Source organism: Schistocerca gregaria, chromosome X (assembly GCF_023897955.1).
Source record: "Schistocerca gregaria isolate iqSchGreg1 chromosome X, iqSchGreg1.2, whole genome shotgun sequence".
Taxonomy (NCBI): domain Eukaryota; kingdom Metazoa; phylum Arthropoda; class Insecta; order Orthoptera; family Acrididae; genus Schistocerca; species Schistocerca gregaria.
In genome coordinates this window covers 333,881,935-333,906,466 of record NC_064931.1, presented here as the reverse complement: position 1 = coordinate 333,906,466, position 24,532 = coordinate 333,881,935, and the positions used below count along the sequence as shown (strand labels likewise).

General features: G+C 42.9%; 1 protein-coding gene across 1 annotated transcript in view; it reads left to right on the top strand.

The window, feature by feature from the left end:
- Positions 1 to 219: 219 nt before the first annotated feature.
- Positions 220 to 24,532, top strand: part of LOC126299363 (UPF0587 protein v1g245604) — a 138,661-nt gene continuing 114,348 nt past the window's right edge. Inside the window, exon 1 of the mRNA XM_049991224.1 lies at positions 220 to 364. The gene's annotated coding sequence lies outside the window, so the exon portion shown is untranslated. The remainder of the gene's footprint in view (positions 365 to 24,532) is intronic.

Here is a 24,532-nt window from a genome sequence, read left to right as displayed (position 1 = left end):
CGTTAGTGAAAACCATTGTACAAACTAAAATAAACAAGTATTATTCGCTAAAGTTTTCACGATCGCACCGAACTCAACAGTTTAACTTACTGGGCGCTTGGAGCGCTGTTATGTCGCGACTGTTATGTCAAACTGTGCTAAAGTTAAGTGGCGCCACTTTAGTCAATGTGGGGAAACCGGCATTTCTTACTGGAAACGAACTATGATGATCTTTGACAAAGACGCTCAGTGTGACGGCACGGCAGTTAGCCACAGTTTGGCAGAGGAAGAGGGTGTGTGATTTTGTGTGGCTTAGGTGCCGGCGTCCCAAGCTTAGTAAAATCGCCTATTTTAGATGTGACAACCTTCTCACGTCGTTGTAAAGGTTAGTACTATCTGTTTTGCAAAGTTTATAGTGTCAACTGTAGTTGCTGTTTGTTTATGTGATTTGATGTAGTGTTGCATGCTATCGGTAGAGTGCATTTAGTGGGTTTCACGCAAAGAATCGTTGTATTGGTTACTTGTAATCGTTTGATGTGTCAGATATTGGTGAATTTGTTCGTATGTGTTTTACTTGAAGAACATATCGCATTAAAGTTTGTTGCGATACTCTCGTTTGTTGTGAATAATACTAATTCGTTTTGTTGTCAGTGACTGCTTGTACCAAAAGTTCCTTGCGTATTAACGTATGTTGTACACTGTAAGTGTGGAAGTTGTACCAGCTATTCTGTATGCTTTATTGAGACAAGATGTCTTATGTGCATGACTAGTCAGAAAATTTACCACTATTATCTAATTAAAGTCTAGTCTTTGCAGCAAATCGGGTCTCGATTGATGTTTTTAGTATGGCGTGTGAGTTTACGTGCAAGACAATTTTTTGATTGTATACAGAAGAGGGTGTTTTTCATGAATTTGTTGGTTGCGTCATTAGTTCAGTTAATGATTAATTAAGGTGGTTTGCTCTTGTTATATAAGTAAAGTTTTCAACACTAGTTTTTGGAACGAGTTGGGGTTTCTTGGTATTTCACTTATGTAGATAAACTGAAATTACCGATACCAGTTCTTGTAGATTGGGATGTGGTGGTATAGTAGAGTTCAGTTTATCTACTTAAGGCAGTTGAAGTTGATGATAAAAACATTGTGGGTTTCGTGTAGTCCTGGCTTACTAGATTTTTCCTTAAGTTAGTGTTCGAGTATGTATTATAAATTAGAATTGCTGTATGTTTTGCTTGTCCCCACTCAAAACCCCTGATTCATCTGGTGGTCCCGTTAGTTTTGTGTTCTTCTGTGAATTAATTTGTTTATATTTTGTAGAATGGCATTTCCCTGTCTGCTCCTTCAATGTATGACAACATGGTCACCATATTGCATCAGGTCGAATTGTCAATGTCTGCCACCTTGATGACAGTGGGCAAAGCTGACGTACGGTATCGGGTGATTTAGTTTTATCAACTGGTGTGACGATAGTTGTTGGCACTTCCCTGTATGCCGTAGAACATGTGCATTACTGTATACAGTCTAAGCGCATTTGTGCACCACATTCGGTAAACCTGGTGCAAAACCTGACACTTGGTGTGTGCACTGTGCAAGTACTGAACATCTGCAACATACGAGTACTGGTGGCCCACCATCAGAGGTGTATTTCAAGCAGCTGCAGGCACAACTACCATGCCAGTACCAGCTGCAGAATGTACAGCTACAAGAGCAGTGGCAACTGGTGTACCACCAGCAAGATCTCCTCTGGGCGTAAGAGCAACAGCTAGTGGTGTTGGTTGCTGCGTTACACACAGGGTATACCAAAGTAGGCAGCAGATAACACGCGAGAAGTACTACACTGAAATTTCCTCAGGGCAGCAAACTTGTTTATAACTAAGCCATCAACAAAGTGTCACACTAGATGTGAGATCAGTCCCCATAACAATTGACGGCAGAAGCCTGCCACTACCTGCGTGTAATAAGGTCATTGAGATGAAGTCACATTATATGGGGCATCCAAGTGCGGATGTGCAGTTTTTCTCTTTCAGGGCCCAACTTATATGGACAGACTGCCCAGCCCTATGGTTAAATGCCACAAACCATTTCATCTCAACTGGTACTGGCACAATACAGATGCAAGGAAATAAATCCACACTACAATAATCTTAGACTGCCCTTTAAGGGAGTGATGTGGTCACGAAACTTCCTAGAGGCAGACTTATACCAAGGGCAAAGAGAAGTGACCTCATGACATTTTCACTAATGCCTATACAACGGGTAAACCCTCCGACACACACCGTCAGGTGGCTTGCGGAGTATGGATGTAGATGTAAATTATCTACCATACAAGGAGCTGGGTGATAGAAAATCCTTTTCATTGCTGTGTCACTTTTTGGAGTGTTCAGAATTGTCTGATGAAGCTGTTTGCCTCCTGTGGATGCCAGAAATGCGCCACACCTGGCTGTCAGATTTGAGAACTGAAGTTTTTTGACCGATGATGACTTCGCTGTTAGACCCCCCAACCCGATATTCACCAAAATCAACCAACTGAAGTTTAACAGAGTTGTGGAAACAGGTGTTTTACACATAATATTTAAGCCTTTCAAAGTGGGATGAACATTTCTACCTTAGATGTTTTGGAAGCAATGGATGTCAGTGTAGATAACTGCCAGGTAAGTATAACATAGGTTCTGCTGCTCACATATTCTGCTTGTATTTTTGGAGTGCCAGATAGCAGATGCTTCCGCCCATTCTGTGAGTACAGTTCTGCGGCAGCATGGTCGTCCAAAAATACTGGCAGTATAATGGTGCTTTTGGCCACCAATCTATACCGAGCTCCTAGCTGCCTATGGAGCCAGAAAATATTTCAGACTGAAGTTCTCCACTATATACACCAACCATTGTCTGGTGATATTTGATTTTTTACAACCCTTTAACAGCCATCCATCAGACCAGTTGAACCACCTGAATTTCATTACACATTTCACCACTGGCATTAGGCATGTCATTATTGCTGGAAATGTGTTTGCTAAAGTCTTGTCAAGTTGGCAGCACATCTTAACCAATAGAACTCAGTGGCCTCTCAGTGGTGCAGTGCAAGGGTCATGCTGTAAGGACCATCGGCCCTTCAGTTGTAGTGAGCCAGCCACGTCCGTATGTTACTGTGTATATGAGGTGTTGTATGGAAGTAGTCATCTAAGCATATGCACTACAAGGGAACTGGTGAGAACACTTTTTATTGTGTGGTGTGCAGGAAGACTGCCACCATGGACCCTGTAGAGCATTCCCTGCCAAAAGCGCAAAGCAATGTCATGTATAGCCACCTCTTGGAAACTTGGTTACTACTGACACAGGTTTTGTACACCTGCATCTAGATATTGTCTACACCCTGCTGGATTCTCTTAACTTCTTCACAGTGATGGACAGTTTTATTGGGTGGCTAGAACACTAAAAGTACAGGCAGTGGTGAGGATGACCCATGTCTCTTTATGTTAATTTGCATAGCACATTTCAGTTGTCTGAATCAGGTGACATCTGTCAAAGGTCAGCAATATTATATAGGGGTTTTTCATACTGTGGTGCAACTGTAAAGCATTCTCCTTGGAAGAATGACCACATCATACAGCATCTCATGGAATGGTAAAGAAAACTTTTTTTCACTTAAAGGTGAGTTTATGCTTGTGCAACTTTTTGTGCCCACTAAATTCATGCAGCTGTTGCATGAAGAGCCAAGGAGGCACATACACTGGTACAAAGTCACACATGCCTCTGATTTGTGTGCATCAGCCACTGTGCACTGGTGCAGGAGTTCCCCCATCCCAGATGTGGAGACAGGTGCAACAGTTGGGTGAATATCAGCTGTTCTCCCTGTTTGGTGCTTTGTTTTACTACTCCTACAGTTAAAATTGATTTTCGCATGCATTCAAATTTGCCTTTGCTTTAGCACTTTGGCAAGGTGGATTAATGAGAAACACGTGGAATAAGAACAGCATTATCGTGTATTTCCTTTTTTTCTGACTGGTTGATTTCATGTATTGTAAAGACAGAGCGAAGCTAATTAACTGTCCAGTTTCTCACAAATAACCAGAGAAGCGACATCCCTCCATAGAACACCTCTTCGCCTTCAAACGGCTGCATGCACGAGCCCGCCGCCTTATCTGCCAAGGCAAGCAGGAGTGCTGGGAGTGGTATATGTCCACCATTGGCCTCCATGTCATTCCATCCCAGGTCTGGGCCAAGATTCAACGCCTCTATGGCTATTGGACCCCTGTCAGCGTCCCTGTGTTCTCACTGAATGGAGCAGTTAGTACTGACTCCGAAGTCATTGCCAACTGTTTGGCAGAGCATTTTGCTCTGAGTTCCACTTCTGCGAATTACCCACTGGCCTTCAACTCCATGGAATATCGGAGCCTTTCTTTTCACACTCACCATCCTGAAACCCCACAATGTTGCATTCAGTGAGCGGGAATTTCACAGCGCCCTAGCCACTTGCCCTGATACCACTCCTGGGCCAGATCGCGTCCACTGTCAGATGCTGAAACACCTTTCATTGGACTGCAAGCGACGCCTCCTCAACCGTATTTGGGTCGAGGGTGAATTTCCGTCGCAATGACAGGAAAGCATTGTCATCCCAGTTTTGAAACCTGGCAAGAACCCTTTGGAGGTGGACAGCTAATGCCCCATTAGCCTCATCAACATTCTTTGCAAGCTACTCGAACCGATGGTGAGCTGGCGATTGAGTTGGGTACTCGAGTCTCGGGGCCTCCTGACTCTGTTTTAGGGTGGGTTCCGAAAAGGCCGCTCTGCCGCTGACAATCTGGTGAGCCTGGAGTCCGCCATCCGTACGGCCTTTGCCCTCCGTCAGCACCTCGTCACTGTCTTCTTTCACATGCGGAAGGCGTATGATACGAAGTGGCGCCATCACATCCTCTCTACACTTCATGATTGGGGTCTTCGGAGTCCGCTGCCGATTTTCATATGCAATTTTCTGTGGTATCGTACCTTCCGTGTGCAAGTCGCGGCCTCTTAGTTCCTCCCGAGTTCAGGAGAATGGGGTGCCGCAGGGATCTGTTTTAAGTCTCTGCCTATTTTTAATATCAATTAACGGGCTTGCTGCGGTGGTGGGAACGTCTGTCTCAGTGTCCTTGTATGCTGACTACTTCTGCCTTTACTATAGCTCTATTGGCATTGCAGCTGCAGGGCGCTGTCCGCAAGGCGCAGTCTTGAGCTGTAGCGCATGGCTTCCAGTTTTCGGCAGCCAAGACATGTGTTATGCATTTCTGCCGGTGATGCACTGTTCACCCTGAGCGGCGGCTTTATCTTGACGGCAAACTTCTTGGTGTGGTGGTGTCACATAGGTTTTTGGGTGTGGTTTTTGATGCCCGGTTGACTTGGCTGCCTCATATTAGGCAGTTTAAACAGATGTGTTGGCGTCATCTTAATGCTCTGCAATGCTTGAGCCACACCAGGTGGGGCGCCGATCAATCTACCCTCTTACAGCTCTACCAGGCGTTCATCCAGTCTCATCTGGATTATGGGAGCCTGGCTTATGGTTCAGCATCCCCTTCGGTGTTGCGGGTGCTGGACCCAATCCTTCACAGCGGGATATGCCTTGTCACTGGTGCTTTCTGGACCAGCCCTGTGAACAGCTTACTTGTGGAGGCAGGTGTCCCTCCACTGCAGTTACGGCGCCACCTTTTACTGGCCGCTTATGCTGCCCATGTTTTTAGTTTGCCCAGGCATCCAAATTATCATCTTCTGTTCCCGCAATCGGTCATCCATCTGCGAGAACGTCTGCCCCGGTCAGGTTGTACGATCGTGGTCCACGTCAGAGAGCTTCTCTCCAGGCTTGGGGTTTTCCCTGTTCCGCCTCCTTTCCGGGCCCCTTTGCGTACACCCCCATGGTGTGTTCCTCTCCCTTGTCTTCTGCTCGACTTGGCACAGGGCCTGAAAGACGTATCAGGGCTCTGGCTTTGTATACACTGACAGTTTGATGGTTGCTGGTCGTGTCGGTTATGCTCTAACTCTAGGGGACCATTACGAACAATGATCCTTGCCGGCTGTCTGCAGCGTTTTTACTGTTGATCTGGTCGCCATCTTTCATGCCGTAGAGTATACCCGATCCTACTCAGGTGAGTCCTTGGTTATCTGCAGCGATTCCCTGAGCGGTTTACGAGCTCTCGACCAGTGTTTCCCTCGTTCTCATCTGGTGATGGCTATCCAGGAGTCCCTGCATACTCTTGCCCATTGCGGCCACTCTGTAGTCTTTGTGTGAACCCCCGGTCATGTCGGTATCCCGGGCAATGAAAATGTTGACCGCCTGGCCAGACAGGAGACTGATTTGTGAGCAGTCTTACGCCGTAAAGTTTTTTGTGCTATGGGACGCTGAATGGCACAGTCTTGACCACCCCTAACAAACTCTGTGCCGTCAAGGAGACGGCGACTGTGTGGCGGTCATCCCTGCGCAGGGACTCGGCAGTCCTTTGCCGGCTCCACATTGGCCACGCCCGCTTGACACACGGCTTTATACTGCGGCATGAGGACCCGCCTCTATGTCAGTGCGGGTCGGCTTTGATGATGCTCCACATTTTGTTGGACTGTCCACTTTTAAGTGTGCTCAGGCAGACGTTTGCGCTGCCTGACACGCTCCCTGCCCTTTTAACAGATGACTCTGTCATAGTGGACTTAGTTTTGCATTTTATTTGGGCAGGGGTTTTTATCATTTTTTTATATGTTTTTTTTGTGTTGATTCTGGCTTTTGGCCTACGATTTTAAACTGAGTTTTTAATGTGTTCTCGGTGGTTGGCTTTTCCTTTTTTTTCTCTCTCTGGTCGGCCAACCACCGTCACACTCTGTGTGATTTTAATTCGTTTTGTCTGATCTCTGTCTGAGTATTTCTTGTCCTGTGTCGTCTGCCATCTTTTCTGTTGTTCGTTTTTTATTCTCTGTGGGTGGTTTTAGTTTTCTGAAAAAAGGGACCGATGACCGTAGCAGTCTGGTCCTTTAATCCTACAAACCAACCAACCAAATAACCAGAATGTAACAAAGGCAAACCAGAACAAAAGAAACTTTTGTCCATCCTACTGATGAAAATGTGTTAAAGAAAAGGAGTGATTCTGGGGTCTTTGATGTGCCGGAGCTGTCTTGGTTGCTTTACAAGTTGCTTTCATTTAGTAGTAATTTTTATTGGAGACCAAATAAAATAACACAGAAATCTCTAGTGGAAGTATGCATTCATAAAATCCTTTATGATTTGCAAGTGTGATTGTAAATACAACCTCTAGTATCCGGCATTTCTTCATTATTCAGTAGCCAGTCCTTGTCTGTTGCAGATCCATATACTGCAGAAACTAGTTCCCTCTGTGTTCCACAAAATTCATCTAATAAAAATTCATCACAGCAACAATAAAATACCATGATGTTTCAAACTCTTTCTAATGCCTCAGTCTATGAGCTCGGGTCGACAGAAGCGTCTGATCTCACGCGTTGACTTTGACCGATGACGTAAGGGTTTTGTCGTGTGTGATGTCATGACGGCACAGAGTTTGGTTTGTGAGTGTGACGTGTTTGTAGATATCATCATGTTGTGGTTTGTTGTGCTCTCTGGTGGTATGTTCAGGGTTTTCGTTTGTGTGGTGTAATGGGCTCAGTTTGCTTTTGCTCATTATCCAGAATTGTTAGTGTGTCGGCTGTGTTTGTAGTGGAATTTGTTTCAGTGAGTTAACGATTTTGTGTGAAGATTAATTTAGTGTTGTTCGCTGTACATCATACGGTAAATTTAGTAAAATTAATCTGTTGTTGTTTTTGTTCAGGAATGGATATGACGGATAAAGGGAAGTGTTCGATCCCAATGTGTGGCTGTGTATGTTGATATTGGTATCGGGAGATGTTTTTGAGCTGTATAGGCCAAGGGAAGTGTTTGATCCTAATTTATGGGATAGGGAGCTGCTGTTGAGCTGTATAGGTCAAAGGAAGTGTCCGATTCCAGATGATACTGTGTTTAGTGGTATTTGGGGAGTTTTGTGATGTCTGTTTCTTTCATCGTTTTGTATGAGGTGGATGTCTAAATTTGTTTATATGTAGTTTGCCCCCACCCAAAAACACCCCATTTCCAGTGGTTGTCCTGTTAGTGTCATTAGGCTTTTTGTGGAAAGTGTGTGTGTTTGTTTTTCGATGTATTTTCGTCCTCATAATGTGTACATACCGATTTCATATGCACCATATTGGAATCGTGGTTTATGGTCGTTTCCGACATATTTGTGACATCATGGGTCAAAGCAGATGGGCGGGATTGGACAATTCCGTATTTCCATGAGCTCTCAAAGTGCACCAAAAATACACATTAATAATATAAACTGAAGGTCATTACGACCATTTTTATTTGATGCTTGTTATTTTTTCCTCAATATAAAGTTATCTCCTGTTTAGAATTCATTATGATTCACATTTTAGGGAAATAAAAGACACACACTGGCATATTCTTGAGCTATTCATTGTAAATGTTAAGTATATAGCAAGTGTTTCCCCACAGTAAGCCGTATGTTAGCTAGTCCTCTCACGGCTTTTAGGCAGTGTTCACATTGGCAGCTGGGCTGTACCTTGCTGGCAACATTCGAGATGTTTACTATTTCTGATGTGATGTGAGGTGGCAGCCAGAGCAAGCTGATGAAGCTACACTTCAGCTTCTGCAGTAGACTTATTAAACGTCTCCAATCTGTCCTTATCAAAAGTGTCACTGCACAGGGGATTCTTTTTTAATGAGTGGTGGGGAAAAATTACAAGTATTGTACTGGTACATGCAAAGTTTTTCTTGGTTTTATTATTAAAATAACATGTACATAGTCCATCTATTTTCATAGACTTGTAGCAATATGAAACTAAAGAGTGATATTTTCTTATGTCCTTTTATTTCAGTTAAAATGGTGAAATCAAAATGGGAAAAATCTCAGATGTACAGAGAAAAACTTAAAAAACCTTGAAAAGCGAGATTAGGTGGTCCAGAGGGAAAGTCCATCAAAATGCAGTACCACTTGCCCTTGGCTACACTAAAAGAATGTCTTAAGACATTTTCATGCCAAGACCTCCTGTGTGCATGGTTACGTGTCAATGGAAAGAGAACTAGTGATCCAAATGGGATTATCTCAAGAAATTTCACTTTTTAATCTGTCTTTCACAAGAGGGTCATTCTGAGAGGTCATTATTAGCTCCAGTCAATGAACCATTACCACTATCATGCATTACATAATTATAAAAGAAGAAAAGATACTTGTAGCAGCTCAAGTATGAGTTGGCTTTGGAGGCACACAGACTCTATCCAATATGATGACTTTTGTTGCTTCCCGAGGAGTCTCAGGAGTGCTGTAAATGCCCTCCTCCTTCAAGGACATCTGTAAAATTTAAAATACAAGCACTTACCTATAATGAATGGGACAGTTCTGTGAAAAGTTTTCCTTCAAAACAGTGTTCCTCTTACTGTGTCATACACAATTGTTCTTGTACTCCTACGAAAATTTAAGGTTTTGGAATTTTTCTTGATTGTGCTGCAGCAGATAGTGAGGTATACTATGGTTCAATGTGTAATATGGATAACTTTTTCACAAAAGTTGTTTAGTTCATGTAAGGGAAAACATAGGTAAATGTTGGTTAGTGTTCATGAAATGAGTCCCTAACCTATTTCTCCAACGCATCATAACTTGAGTAACTGTACTGTCAAAACAACAGCTATAAAACACTGTCATTTTCTGTAAGATGGTTCAGACGGGCTAGCAGTGAAGTGGTGGCTGCACCTTTGTACCTACTATTGTGTATGTCAGCTGTCTAAGGGTGGGAATTCTCTTGCCAGTGCAGATTAGCCAACCAATGAGAAGGAAAAAATGTAGAAAAACACACACACACACACACACACACCTCATGGTTTCATTTCTACTGGTTTGAACTGAACGAGAGTACAGTCATACACCTGAAAAAAATTGCAGTGTGAGATCAGGTGATCGAAAGAGAAGGCCATTGAAAGTAAGTTCCATTAGGCCTTGGTTTCATCATGGATTTTCTACGAAAATATTTTTTCTAAGAGCTGTGTACACTTCTGTGAAGTTGAGATAGGTAATTCTCCAACTAATGGTATTGAACTCTCTCAGAAATATGAAAGCGAAGATATTGGAGGGAAAAACTTTGTGTATTTATCACTTTAGATGTAGAAGCAGCTGTAAATGTACTTCTGTTTCTGACGTGTGTATTTCATTCCAGCTAGAAAGCAATTAAATAGAATCTCAGGTTTTTATTATAGTCAACCCACACCAAAATGTCATTGTACATTAATTTATTCTCTTCTAGTTTCATATATGAAATGTACATCCCACTTAATTGCAACCTGTGGGCAAAAATTGCTTGCTTGTTATTTATGATGTGAGGTGTGGGCTGCTGTATGACCATAGTAGATGACTGCAATGTGATCAGTAGTCGTCAAGGGAAAAATTCATCTGTGTTTTCTGAACTGTTTTTAGTGTTACGTGTCAGTGGGAAGAGAACTAGTGAGCCAAATGGGATTATCTCAAGAAATTTCACTTTTTAATCTGTCTTTCACAAGAGGGTCATTCTGAGAGGCCATATTTAGCTCCAGTCAATGAACCATTACCACTATCATGTATCACATAATTATAAAAGAAGAAAAGATACTTGTAGCAGCTCACACTAGCAATCACATTAGCAATTAATTTTTCTATCCTGCAGTCTTTCACTCTATGCTAAACCTGCACAAATTGTCACCTTGCACTCCCAGCATTGATGCCCTTCAGTAACTCACATATACTTGTGAAAGAAAACAGTGTCACCACCATTTCAAAAATACTTCTGTACTTTTAGCTGTATTTCACTCTCTGTAATGTGTGGGCTAAAAGTAGTGAACAGTAGGCTACGTGCTATCACACTTTACCAATACAAGATCTGTAAATCAAGTACATGTGCTTGACAAATAGCACCATTTCACAATGACTATTATGGATTATGAAAAGGTAACTAGTTTAAGAAGCTAAGATCCCAAACTACCACAGGTGAAAAAATCAGATTTTTAAACCAAATACTTTCATCAAAGTCGATTGAGAAATGTTATGCAGCTAAAAAATCGGATCAACAGAAGTGTCAGATTCCACTCATCGGCTTTAACCCGTTACGTAAGGCTGTTGTGGTGTGCGATGTCATGACAGCGCGGCGTTTCGTTTGAGAGAGTGGCGTGTTTGTAGGTGTCGTTTTGATGTGACCGGTGGTGCTCTCTGGTGGTGTGTTTATGGGTAGTGTGTTATGTGGCGTATGGGTTTCATTTGCGTGGTAGCATTGCACGTGTGTGGAATAAGTGGTGGCTGTACTTTCAGCGGAATATTTTTCAGTGAGTTAACGAATTTGGTTTTGTTATGTCGACATTAATGTACTTTTTTTCTGTTCATCGTGTGTAATTTTTGGTAAATTACTTTATGTCTTTAGTAGGTGTGGATATGACTGACAGGGTCAACAGTTTTTGGTTGTTGGTGATGATGTGGGACAGTGCGTTGTCTCTAATAAAATTTCTTCAGCTATTCGGCCTGTTGACTGAAGTCTTGAAGTGTTCAGTGTGTCGTGAAGAAATGAGGCTTATTAAAGTTCCAGCATCTCAGACCAAGGATGGCCATATGTGGAGATGTAAGGATAACAGCTCAAGGGAAGTTTTTGATTCCAATTTTGATTTTCTAGGTTTTTTTTATAGGATTAAGTGTGGTGATGGTGAAAGTCTTATGTAACTTACTGTTTTTATAGTGTGAAAGTTGGGAAAGGGTTTTCCCTCTCCTTCAAGCAGTTGCGTGTCCTGGCGCAGTGCTAAAAAAAATAAGGTGTGAATGGGATCACTTGGGTGCATGTGATGAGAAAGAGGCATGCACCTACACACTTGCCTCTAATTGCATATGGGACAAGCACAGGCACATGGTGACTAGGCACAAGTTACACAGATGTAAGTGCATCTTAAGCCTGGTATTATGCCTTGCAACTGGGTCTTGGGTTTATACACTCATTACTATTGCTGGGAACTCCATAGTGCACTGGAGGACTGTGAATGGTCTGTAGAAGGGTTAACTTTCAGCAAGTCCTTTTGATTGTTGAGTGAATTCTTCCTGCTGTCTGCCACACCTGGGTTCATAAAAAACCTGCAGATGATGATGGAAGAATTGGGACCAACATTTGCCTTTCACCACTAGCAAACAAGCAACATTTATTTTTACAGACCCATCCATAATTAAACATTTTTGTACCATGTAAAGTTTCATAGCTGCCTTACCAAGACCCTTGCCTAGTTGCAGAATGGAGGGTGAAACACTGATTTTCCAAGTAAAACTGAAAAAGTGAATCCATCTTTTGCTCAGTGTAATCTGGCATATCTAAGTGCTGAATATGTTGCTAAATCACTGGCTGCTACCACACAGGTCCATGTTCATCCCTGCAACTTGGCCCACAACTACTAAAAACCCACACATAGTAGCCATGGAAAACATCCAGAGAAGAGGGCTTAACTATGACATTGCAACATTGCAATCCAGTATGGATCTACAGGCGATAAAGGAACATAATATATATATATATATATATGGTTTCAGAGACCCAAACTTCAACAGTAGGGAACCAGCAACACTGGGGCATAATTTTAGCAAGTACTGTGGGTGACTACCTCCAGGAAGAACTCTGCAGTATCACAACAGCATAGACTCTTCATACCAAAAACTGTATGGAGTAATTCACCTAGCACCACCTATATTTATCCCTGATCCAAAACACAGAAGCTTTGCTTAACTTCGTAAATTCCCTGCAAACATTAGGACTTGACATACTTTTGCCAGCAGACGTATGACTGGAGGAACTTTATTTTCGTCACCATATCACCTCTGGTGGTGTGTGCAATGGTCTACTAGTGATTTTCCTTGTCAGATCCATAACTAATAACAGAAGAAAAGCAAAAAATTATTTTCCAAGCATTAATAACCTGCCAAACTAATAATCCCAAAGCTGAAAACAAATCTGTGCCCAAAAAACTACTGAAACAACTCGATAACAAAGCTCCAAACACACAATTCCAACATGAAGTAGTATAAAACACCTGACATATAACACTGCATCACACCAAACAGTTGAAAGCAACTTCAAAACATCAACATTCAATACTAGCTCGCACCAACACGCATGACAAAATGCTCTGTTCAGACACGATCCATTTCACATATGCTGCACAACCATGACGTCACATGTACTGTTAACATCACAAATTAAAGTTGGCAACCAGTACCACACATTTTGGTTGACCCAGCTAGGTCGCAAGCTAGGTGCAGGCTGGCATTCTTACCATAGACAAGTAGGACCAGTACTTCCTAATAAATCCCTTACCTAATGTTTCCAGTTCCTTGTTTAAGACTATGAAGTGCCAGGAGGTAAGTGTATTTTGAGGAAATTCTCCCTTATATTATTCATGAATTGTATAAACGATCTGACATACAGTGTCATTAGCAGGTGGTGCTGTTGTATACAGGTAAGTTACATCATCAGAAAATGTTGTGAAATTTACGTGACTGACACATGCTAAGATTGAACTGATCCTCAATGTGAGAAAATTTAATGTACTGCATATAAACATACAAAATGTGTTCAGTTAAAGCTTCCTGGTTGAGAGGTCATGTTCAGTATATAAAACTATTCCCTGACATTTAGTCTCTGTGGGAGACATCTTTGGAGATAAAACTGCAACTGTCAAAGATGTCTTGCAGTCAGAGACGAAACATCAGGGAATAGTTTCATATATCGACAACTGCCTTTCAGCCATGAAGTTTTAACTGAAGGAAACATCAGCCATGAAAGCATAGTTATTTATGAAACAACCTTACTTACTCTCTTTGCAAATGTCAAGAAATTTGACCCCTTCCCCCCACTGCTCCATTAGTAGCAGTGGTATCAGTTGAGTGACCCAAGACAGGTGTCAATAATAGTCTCCTCACCGCCAATGTTGTTGACCTGTCTGTAATATAGGGACAAGGGTGCATCTGATTTATATGGTGCCGTGCAACTCCCAATAGTAAGAATATAGTCCCTCTGGTCGTGACCTACAGCTAGAAAGTTCTTATAATTCTCCAAAAGTGGCAGCAGCAATTCTGGGACCAGACAGAGGAGGTGCACTGCCAAATTTGACTGGTGTTTGCAATACATTTATATTGGACTTTTGTGGTAAAATAATATTTCACAAAGGGTGCCTCAGTCACCTTATAAAGAAATTTACTGAAATATCCAGATTAAGTCTGCATCTTGTGGTCTCACGGTAGCGTTCTCGCTTCCTGAGCGTGGGGTCCTGGGTTCGATTCCCAGCAGGGTCAGGGATTTTCACCTGTCCCAAGATGACTGGGTGTTGTTGTCCTCCTCCTCCTCGTCATCATCATCCATCCCCATTACAGTCGGAGGAAGGCAACGGCAAACCACCTCCATTAGGACCTTTCCTAGTCCGGCAGTACGGGTCTCCTGCATCGTCCCCCTACGCTCTGTCCGGAAGCATGGGACTTCACTTCCATTCCCTCCAGATTAACCGTGTATCTGTGAGAGATGCCTGTGTGTGCAGGGGGTGTCAGGTGGCTGGTTTTTATTTGTGGACTTATGTGCCATGTCACATCTGTAAAATGTATGGGCCGGGATGTTAATGACAGCTAGCCATATACAATGAACAAAGATCTGAAAAATCAATGCAAATGTGATCATTGGACTGCTGTCTGGGATGCACAACTTGCACAGAACTGGGGAATACAGGGTTCACATCATGACATTGTTAGTCACTGGAAAAATACAGGCATATACATTTCTGTGCAAACTGTAGTGGATGGGAGTGAGGAACAACAACTCCCATTGGAACATAAATGACAACTCCAATATCCCTCTTAGGGGAGGAAGAAGGGAGGAAAGTACATTGATGGATATGTGAGAAACAGTAGAGGAAGAAAGGTCCACAAATAGGAGGTGCCTTGATCAAAAACCTGAAGGCTAGTAATAAGAAGCACAGGTCATAGCAACAGTACAAAATGTTAACTGTAATAAACTGTATGCCCATTGAGTAATGAAGACAATAGGTTGCTACTCAAGGTGAGAATAGTGAGACTTGTGTAACTTAAGGACACTGTGTGTGTGTGTGTGTGTGTGTGTGTGTTTGTGTGTGTGTGTGTGTTTGTGTGTGTGTGTGTGTGTGTGTGTCAGCCCACACAAATACGTCATACTTAAGTGCATCTTCATATTTTAAAATGACTGAAGCTCCAGCACTCGCTCTGTCTTTTTAAACCAGCAGACCATGCTACTGCACATGTGGCCACTGATACACAGGCCACCAGAGACGTTGATTGACAGCAAAGAGGTACAACATGCGCATGAAATTAGATCTATGGTCCATCCACATCGTGATATCGATGTATCACTGTGAGATGCACCATCGCGACGACTTTGTGAGTTTGATGGAAAGTGCCTGAGTCCATGATTTGTCCAAGCTTAGGCCCCTATCTCTATTAATTAAATTCGTCGCAAACCGAATTTAAGTTGCACCTTTCGCTACTGAGTGCCAGGAAGATGAAGTCGAGGCTAAAATTTTGACATTACCATACACCATAGTGTCCAGTGTCAACACAAAGCTCTGCCACTGCCGATTTATTAGGTTGTAAGAGCCAGATGTACCTGCGGTGCTCTGTGCCTATCTCATGGACTGTATGTGTCGTCTGTCTGGTGTATGAACAGCCACATTCAGAGGGGATTTTGTAAACTCCAGACTTCTGAAGCACCAAATCATCTTTAACAGAACCCAGGAGTGCTGCCATCTTTGGTGGAGGGTGAAGAATCATTTTCGCTTTGTGTTTGCTGAGAATCTGTCCTATTTTTGATGATAGGCTTCCAATGTATGGCCATAAAGCCATGGATTTAAAACGTTGCCTCTTCTGCATTCCTTATGCCCACTGCTGGTTTCATTTGTAGTGTGTTACATATCTACTGTGGAAAGTACCTATTGGCCTTAAAAAGTCTTCTCAAGTGTAGGAGCTCATACTCCAGATTGCTTTCATCAGCAATGATGTATGCTCTGTGTACCAGAGTTCTGAGAACACTCATCGTCTGCAAAGGATGGTGGCGACTATTTGTACATAAATATAAATGTATGGGTCAGTATCCGATATACTGCATGTCCCAAGTGCTATCATCTTTGCGTCCTACCAAAACATCCAAAAATATGAATGCACTCAGCTTTCTCGATTTCCATCATGAACTGAATTTGTCTATGGATGGAATTGGGATGAAATAAACATTCTTTTAATTTATCTTCACCATGGGGTCACACTACAAATGTGTCATCAAATTAACTCCAAAATACTGTGGGCTTCAAGCTGCAGATTCCAGTGCCTTCTCCTCAAAGTCCTCCATAAAAAAAAGATACGTGCCAAGGGTGACAAAGGACTTTCCATGGCAACACCATCAGTCTGCTCATAAAATTAGTTATAGAGTTTTAATATGTCGAAGTCAAAACATGTTGAAACAAAGCTGAAATCTCTCTATCAAAGGTTTGCCAATGAGAAATAGTGATTCTGAAAGGGGAACCTTTCTTGACGATGACACTACCTTGAAACTGACTAGTGTACCAGAACTGTTCAGTTTGAGTGATTTTAGTTTGCCAATGAAGTCCACAGAGTTATGTATGTGATGAGTGCATATTCCTACCAGAGGTCTCAATAATGAGGCTAAGTGTTTGGCACAGTCATAGGTTGGCAAGCCAATGTTGCTCACTATTGGATGCAGAGGAACACCATTCATATGGATCTTTGGAAGTCCATAAGGCATCGGAGTAACTGCACCACTTGGTTTTGAATCTTGGCACAACTTCTGGTGGAAAGGGTGAGGTGTTAGGAAGTGAATTAGTCTTCCTTACCACCTGGTTGGTGGGGTATTTACTGATCTTGATGTATGTGATGTCGCTCAGTGAACAGTTCATTTTATCATGATAGTCACCACAACCCATAAAAACAGTGGCATTACTTTTTTCAGCTGGAAGAACTAGTCTCGGTATCCTGGCAGAGGTTATGTAATGCAGCCCCCTCTACCACAGATATGTTACCCTTTTGTTGGTGAACCTTCATAACTGCAAGTCAAATATCACATCTTATTTCTTCTCCTGATTCCACAGAAAGAGGTCAAACAGCTTCTTCAACGGCACTGATGAATGCAGGTATTGGTAAAAACTTAATGACTTACCATTCCATATTGATTAAGATGCAAAGTTAGTTCTTTTTGCTGATGATACAAGTATAGTAATAACATCCAAAAACCAAGAAGTAAGTGATGTAATTGTAAATGATGTTTTTCACAAAATTATTAAGTGGTTCTCAGCAAACGGACACTCTTTAAATTTTGATAAAACACAGTATATACAGTTCTGTACAGTAAATGGCACAACTCCAGTAATAAATATAGACTTTGAACAGAAGTCTGTAGCTAAGGTAGAATTTTCAAAATTTTTAGGTGTGTCCATTGATGAGAGGTTAAACTGGAAGCAACACATTGATGGTCTGCTGAAACGTCTGAGTTCGGCTACGTATGCTATTAGGGTTATTGCAAATTTTGGTGATAAGAATCTCAGTAAATTAGCTTACTATGCCTACTATCATTCACTGCTTTCGTATGGTATCATATTCTGGGGTAATTCATCGTTGAGTAGAAAAGTATTCATTGCTCAAAAACGTGTAATAAGAATAATTGCTGGAGCCCACTCACGGTCATCCTGCAGACATCTATTTAAGGATCTAGGGATCCTCACAGTAACCTCACAGTATATATATTCAATTATGAAATTTGTTGTTAATAATCCAGCCCAGTTCAAAAGTAATAGCAGTGTGCATAGTTATAACACCAGGAGAAAGGATGATCTTCACTATGCAGGGTTAAATCTGACTTTGACACAGAAGGGGGTAAATTATGCTGCCACAAAAGTCTTTGGTCACCTACCAAACAGCATCAAAAGCCTGACAAATAGTCAACCAACATTTAAAAATAAATTAAAAGAATTTCTAGATGACAACTCCTCCTACTCATTGGCTGAATTTTTAGATATAAATTAAGGGAGGGAAAAAAAACTAACTTAAGCATTAGTGTCATGCAATATTTTGTGTAATGTAATATCTTGTACAGACATCTTTCATTAACCTGACACGTTCCACATCATTACGAAGTGTCGTATTCATGATCTATGGAACAAGTATTAATCTAATCTAATCTGTGGGTGCGAAGTTCAGTCCTTTACTTAAAACCATCATTGTAGCATCGTCTAAATCTTTATCCATCATATTAATGATGGAGTGTCGAATAACAGTTTCTTGCTGCGAAGACATCTCATGCTGGCTAAACTTTGCTGTCTGTCTTGATGTGGCTACCTCATGAAACCAGTCTGACTCGGCCCACATTATACTGCCAATCCAGGTCCATGAATTGTAGGGTAACTCCACAGATACCTTCAGATGCAGGCTGTAAAGTTGTTCAGAAGCCAGGTCCAGTTTGTGGCGGGTAAAGCGGATCCTCTCCTTACCAATAGCATCACCAGCTTAAAATCTTACGTACGACAGTCAACCTAAATAAAATATACTAGCCTGGCTAACTTTGAACTATGCCATGGTCATTGCACCTTAATAAAGAACTTAGAGTTCAGTAACCTCTCACTCTTAACTGTCTTAACTTATCCAATTGATGAACACACAAAACCGTATCCTCTCCGAAGAGGCACTTCATGTGCATCTCCATAGTTTCGCAGCGCAGTGTCTGTTCCATAAAATTTTAGGCATGCAGCCACATAAACTTCTTCTTCTTCTTCTTCTTCTTCTTCTAATATTTCAGCTGTATATTGTCCAGTCTTCTTCAGAGTGAGCCGAGGTGACTGATGCTCCAGCACTTGGCCCATCCTCTTAAATCGAGGTGGTGGTTCTACTAACTGATAAAGGTAATGCCACTGTTTTAATGCCTCGTGATGACCGTCATGATAAAATGAATCATTTACTGAGTGATAGCACATACCTCAAGATCAGTAAAGACTCCACTAACCAGATGGTAAGGAAGAGTACTTCGCTTTTTTCCACCAGATGTTGTGTGAAGACTGAAACCAAGTGTTGCGGTTCCTCCGAGGCTTTATGGGCTTCCAAAGATCCGTAAGAATGGTGTTAACCTGTGTCTGATAGCGAGTAACACTGGCTCTCCAACCTATGACTGTGCCAAACACCTAGTGCCGCTATTAAGGCCTCTTGCGGGGAAAATGCACTCATTGCATACAAACTCCGGGGATCATTGGCAAGCTAAAATCACTCAAACTGAACAGTTCTGATATTTTAGTCAGTTTTGATGTAGTGTCGTATTTAACAAAGGATCCTCTTTCAGAATCCTTCTTATTGTCAAAACCTTTGATAGAGAGATTTCAGCTTTGTTTGAACATGTTTTGACCTCGACATATTTTTTACTCAGTAACAAATTTTATGAACACACTGATGGTGCCACCATGAGTAGTCCTTTGTTGCCCGTGGTGGGCGTATTTTTTATGGAGGACTTTGAGGAAAAGGTGCTGGAATCTGCAGCTTGAAGTCCACAGTATTTTGGAGTTATTTTGATGACACATTTGTAGTGTGCCCCCATAGTGAAGATGGGTGCATTCCATTTTTGGATGTTTTGGCAGGACGCAAAGATGATTGCACTTTGGGACATGCAGTATATCGGAAATTGACCCATTCAGATTTATATTTACATGCAAATAGCTGCTACCGTGCTTCGCAGACGACGAGTGTTCTCGGAACTCTGGTTCACAGTGCAGATCTCTTTGCTGATGAAAGCAGTCTGGAGGGCGAGCTTCTAAACTTGAGAAGAGTTTTTGATGCAAACGGGTACTCTCCACAGCAGATATGTGAGGCACTCAAATAAAACCAACAGTGGGCATAAGGAATGCAGAAAAAAATACAGAAAGTTTTAAGTCTGTGGCTTTATGGCCATATGTTGGAAAATAGGATGGATTCTCAGCAAACACAAGGTGAAAGTAATTTTTTGCCCACCGCCAAAGACGACAGCACTCCTGGGTTCAGTTAAAGATGATTTGGTGCTTCGGAATCCTGGGGTTTAAAAGATTCCCTGTGAGTGTTGCTGTTAATCCATTGTACAGATGACACACAGTCCCAGAGATAAGCTCAGAGCACTGCAGGTACATCTGGCTCGTACAAACTAATAAACTGGTAGTGGCAGAGCACTGCACTGATGCTGGATACTCTGTGGTGATATGATATGTCAAAATTTTAGCCTTGACTTCATCTTTCTGGCAGTCAGTAGTGAAAGATACAACTGAAATTTGGTTGGTGACGAATTTAATTAATAGAGATAGGTGCTTCAGCTTGGACAAATCAGGGAATCCAGCACTTTTCTGTCATAAACTCGCAAAGACAATGTGATGTTGCCTACCACAGTGATACATCAATATCACTGCGTGGATGGACCATGCAGCCATAGATCTAATTTCTCGCATATGTTGTACCTCTTTGCTTACGATCAACTTCTCTGGCGGCTTGTGTATCAATGGCCGCATGAGTAGTAGCATGGTCTGCTTGTTTAAAAGGGCAGAGTAAGTGCTGGAGCATGTGTCACCTTGGCTCACTCTGAAGATGGCTGGACGATATGCTGCTGAAATATTAGTAGTGAAATTTATGTGGCTGCACGCTCGAAATTTTATGGAACATGTCATACTTGCTTTAATACCCGATTAACTGCTTCCTTTGTGTAGTGTACACTTGACCTAGTCAGCAGAGCCCAGCAACATGAGCTCACAGCACATCCAAAAAAATTTACCACAGCATTGATAAGACACTGTAGGCCGTTCAGCAGATATGGACATTGGTGGTCTATAGTGGGAAATAGTACACAATCTGCAATGGCTGTGCTTCCACTATAAGAACAAGGCTGGTATTTTTCATCACTTAACCAAGCATACAAAGGAGTCAAGACTGGCTTCTGAATGTATTAAATGTGTTTGCATGGTTATGTCATAAGCTATGACGCACTGGTGACTTCACCCTGTGCTTTAATGGCTGCTTGCTGAGCATCCTGGAAATGTTAAATGACACCTAGCCAATACATTAGCTGCCCAGTGGATTTTCTTGTTAATCTGACTGCTGGTTTCCTAAGCAGTTTAATTAACCACCTGGGTGGTAGTCACTTGCCACTTATTTTGCTTTACATAAACTGTTTGTGGTGCTAAATAAGCACCTGAAGGAACTCGAATACCAGTGGCTGGACTGTGGACTCGTCCTTGCCACCAACATTCTGTTACTCGCTCTTTACTTGTTTTAGTGAAGCTTTTGGAAGCAGAGGGGGCAGCTGTTAGTTAACAGATTAACTGGTAAGTAAATCAGAGCTCCCAGGTAGTGTTTTCCCTGTGGTCATCTAGAGTGGTATCATAGGAGGTGATTAGAAAATAAATCAGATGATTGTTTGAAGAGACAACAGACACATATTGACAGTGTTGTAATATATTTTGTCATGTAGAGAAGAAGGTACATTAAAGTTTATCAATGTTCATGAATCTTGCAGAGTTCTTTATCTGAGAATATTACTGCATTTGTGATTGGAAAGTGAACTTCTTTTAACTTGAAGGAAGGCAGCTTCTGAGCCAAGATTGTATTTGCAATGCTTTTATTTATGATGACTGGTTTTGGTAAAACTGTTACCATCGTCTGATCTGTGAATAATGTATGTACGTGTAAAATATTAAATTATGGATAATAACATAGTGTCACAAATATAATACACAAGGTGAATTATTGTCGAACATTCCTTGGTAAACGATAGTGCAAATACCTGATAGAGCTATAAATGTAATCCACATATTAATTAGCTGGATAACTGATGTAAAATGCATTGGCATGTCAAAGTTACAACCAGTATTTAAAAATGAGCCAAATGCATCCATCCCGTAATAAAAGTCAGAGTACATCACTGATACAAGAGTGCCACTGAACTGACATGTGGTGAAAGTTACTAGAAAACATATTCACATTTATTGCTGCTAGAGATCACTCATTGTCAACTGCAGATATAAACATGTAATTTTAATAAAATGTGGTAACTGGTGCACAATTATAAAATTATTGTAGTACGTAAAAGCTAAAATATTTAACAATATTAGCGAATAGGTGTTACTAGACACCACACTCAAGGCTGTAGCTATTAGAATCCAGGTGTCTGCTTTAGGAATGGTTTGTGGCTTACAACCTTATAACGCTGGTATTACACTATCAAATTTCTTTGTCAAATATCATTGTCAAAGAAATTTGATGGTTTAATAGGGAACTTTGTCAAATGTCGTCAAATATTTGATCAAATCTAGGGCCTCGCTGTAGATTTGATCAAAGAAGTCACTTATCTTCTGATCACTGCTGTGTGAATGGTACTAAGTGTAGTGTTAGCATCGCTGCAGCGTTCTGTCATCTGTAGTGTTTTATAAACATTGCCATTAAATACAGTTGGTCTGCCCCCCTGCGGGTCCAGGGTAAGAATAGGCCCGAGGTATTCCTGCCTGCCGTACGAGGTGACTAAAAGGAGTTTCAACCGTTTCGGCCTTCCATGTGATGGTCCTCCTTGGGTTTTGACCACCATTTTTCAAAATTCTACAGAAGTATGAGCCTTTTGGGGAAGGACACCTTACGTGATGTATCACTGGTCCTCAGTACACTAAGACCTTGGCACTCAGCATTGTAACGGCATTGTAACCGCATCCACTATTCCTCAAATTGGGCCTAAACGCCGGATGGGTTGCACAAGTTACACCCATAGTGCGTCCCCGTCTGCACCTACGATCATGGACTTTCCATGGCACCCGAAATCCAGCACGGTAGCCAGCCCGTTGTGGTGGGGTCGTCATGTACCCTCTAGGTTGTAGCCCCCTGACAACACAGGGATCGTACTGCTGATACCTGAGCTGCACCCTCCCCACGTCGGCCAAGGAGTAGATGCCCGTCTCCTTGGGGGCATCAGGAATCCCGGCAATGGTCATCCTGCCAGGTGGCCTTTGCTGAGGCTGGGTGGCGCCCGTGGGGAGAGCCCCTGGTCGGAGTGGGTGGTATCGGGGCGGACGTTTCGCAGATGAAATGTCAACATGTATCAGGTTGATCTGTGGCCGAGTCTTTTAAAAAGAAAGGTACTGTCTCTGGTTTTGGTTCTCCTGCCCTTTCCCCCTTAGCCACTCCCTGGGAGGAAGGACAGGCCCACCGGCTTGGAGCGAAGTACTTCCCCCGCTATTTAGTCTGTTCTCGGACCGATGGGGGGACGTTCGCCACCTCCAAGCTCATGTTCTTTGTCCAGCACATCGAGGACATCTTCGGGGAAATCGAGGCTCTCAGTAAAATGCGTTCGGAATCCGTTCTTATAAAGAGCACCTCCGCCACACAGTTGGCGGCGCTCCAGGTGTGCGACCGACTAGGGGACATCCCAGTGTCCATTGTCCCGCATCTGGCACTGAATAGGACGCAGGGGGTGTTATTTTTCGTCGTCACCTGCTGCTGCAATCTGATGAGGAGCTCAGGACCAACCTGGAGTGCCGAGGCGTGCATTTCGTCCGGCGAGTCCAGCGCGGCCCCAAAGACCGTCGCATCGACACCGGGGCCTTTATCCTCGCCTTCGAGGGGGACGTTCTCCCGGAGAAGGTAAAGATGATGTGCTACCGGTGCGACGTGCGACCTTACGTCCTGCCTCCTATGCGCTGCTTTCGGTGTTTGCACTTCGGGCACATGTCGTCATTGTGTGAGGCTGAGGCCCTTAAGGCGATTGTGGACATCCTCTTTGTGAGGAACATACATGCACCCCACCACCTCAGTGTGTCAATTGTCCTGGCCTCCAGTCGCCTAGATCTTTAGACAGCCCCGCGTATCAGAAGGATAAGAAGATTCAAGAATTAAAAACTTTGGACCGTCTCTCTTATTCTGAGGCCAGGAAGAAATATGATCACCTCCATCCCATGACGTTGACAACTTCGTTTGCCTCAAGTCATGTCCACTCCTTCCACAGTATCCTCACCCCTATTATGTCCCCCCTCCACCTCCTCACCCCATCCGGGGTCTATGCCTCCGCCTCCCAAATCCCTCCCTTCCAAATCCTCCTCCCTTGCGACCCCTGCCCCCTCTGCCCCAGGGGCCACCCTTCCTCCCCCTCCGCCACCTGAGAAGCGATCCTCTTCTCAGGAAACATTCCGGACCCCGGCTTCCGAGGTCCGGCGTTCCAAAACGGGCCCCGCGCATGAGGACCTTCTTCGGGTCCAGCCCACCATCCCCGTGCCTCATCGGACTTCCAAGAAGGCCTCCAAGAAGAAGTCTTTATCCCCCTCTCCACCCCGGCGCATTTCGTCTGACGCACCATCCGTGAGTCGCTGCTCCCGGCCATCCTCAGTTTCACTGGGACGCTCTGCTGCCAGGCGCTCAGCTGGCCTGTCGTCGGCGAATGATGATGCCCCTCCTACGCTACCCAGGAATGTGGCCGCAGCTAATGACGACTC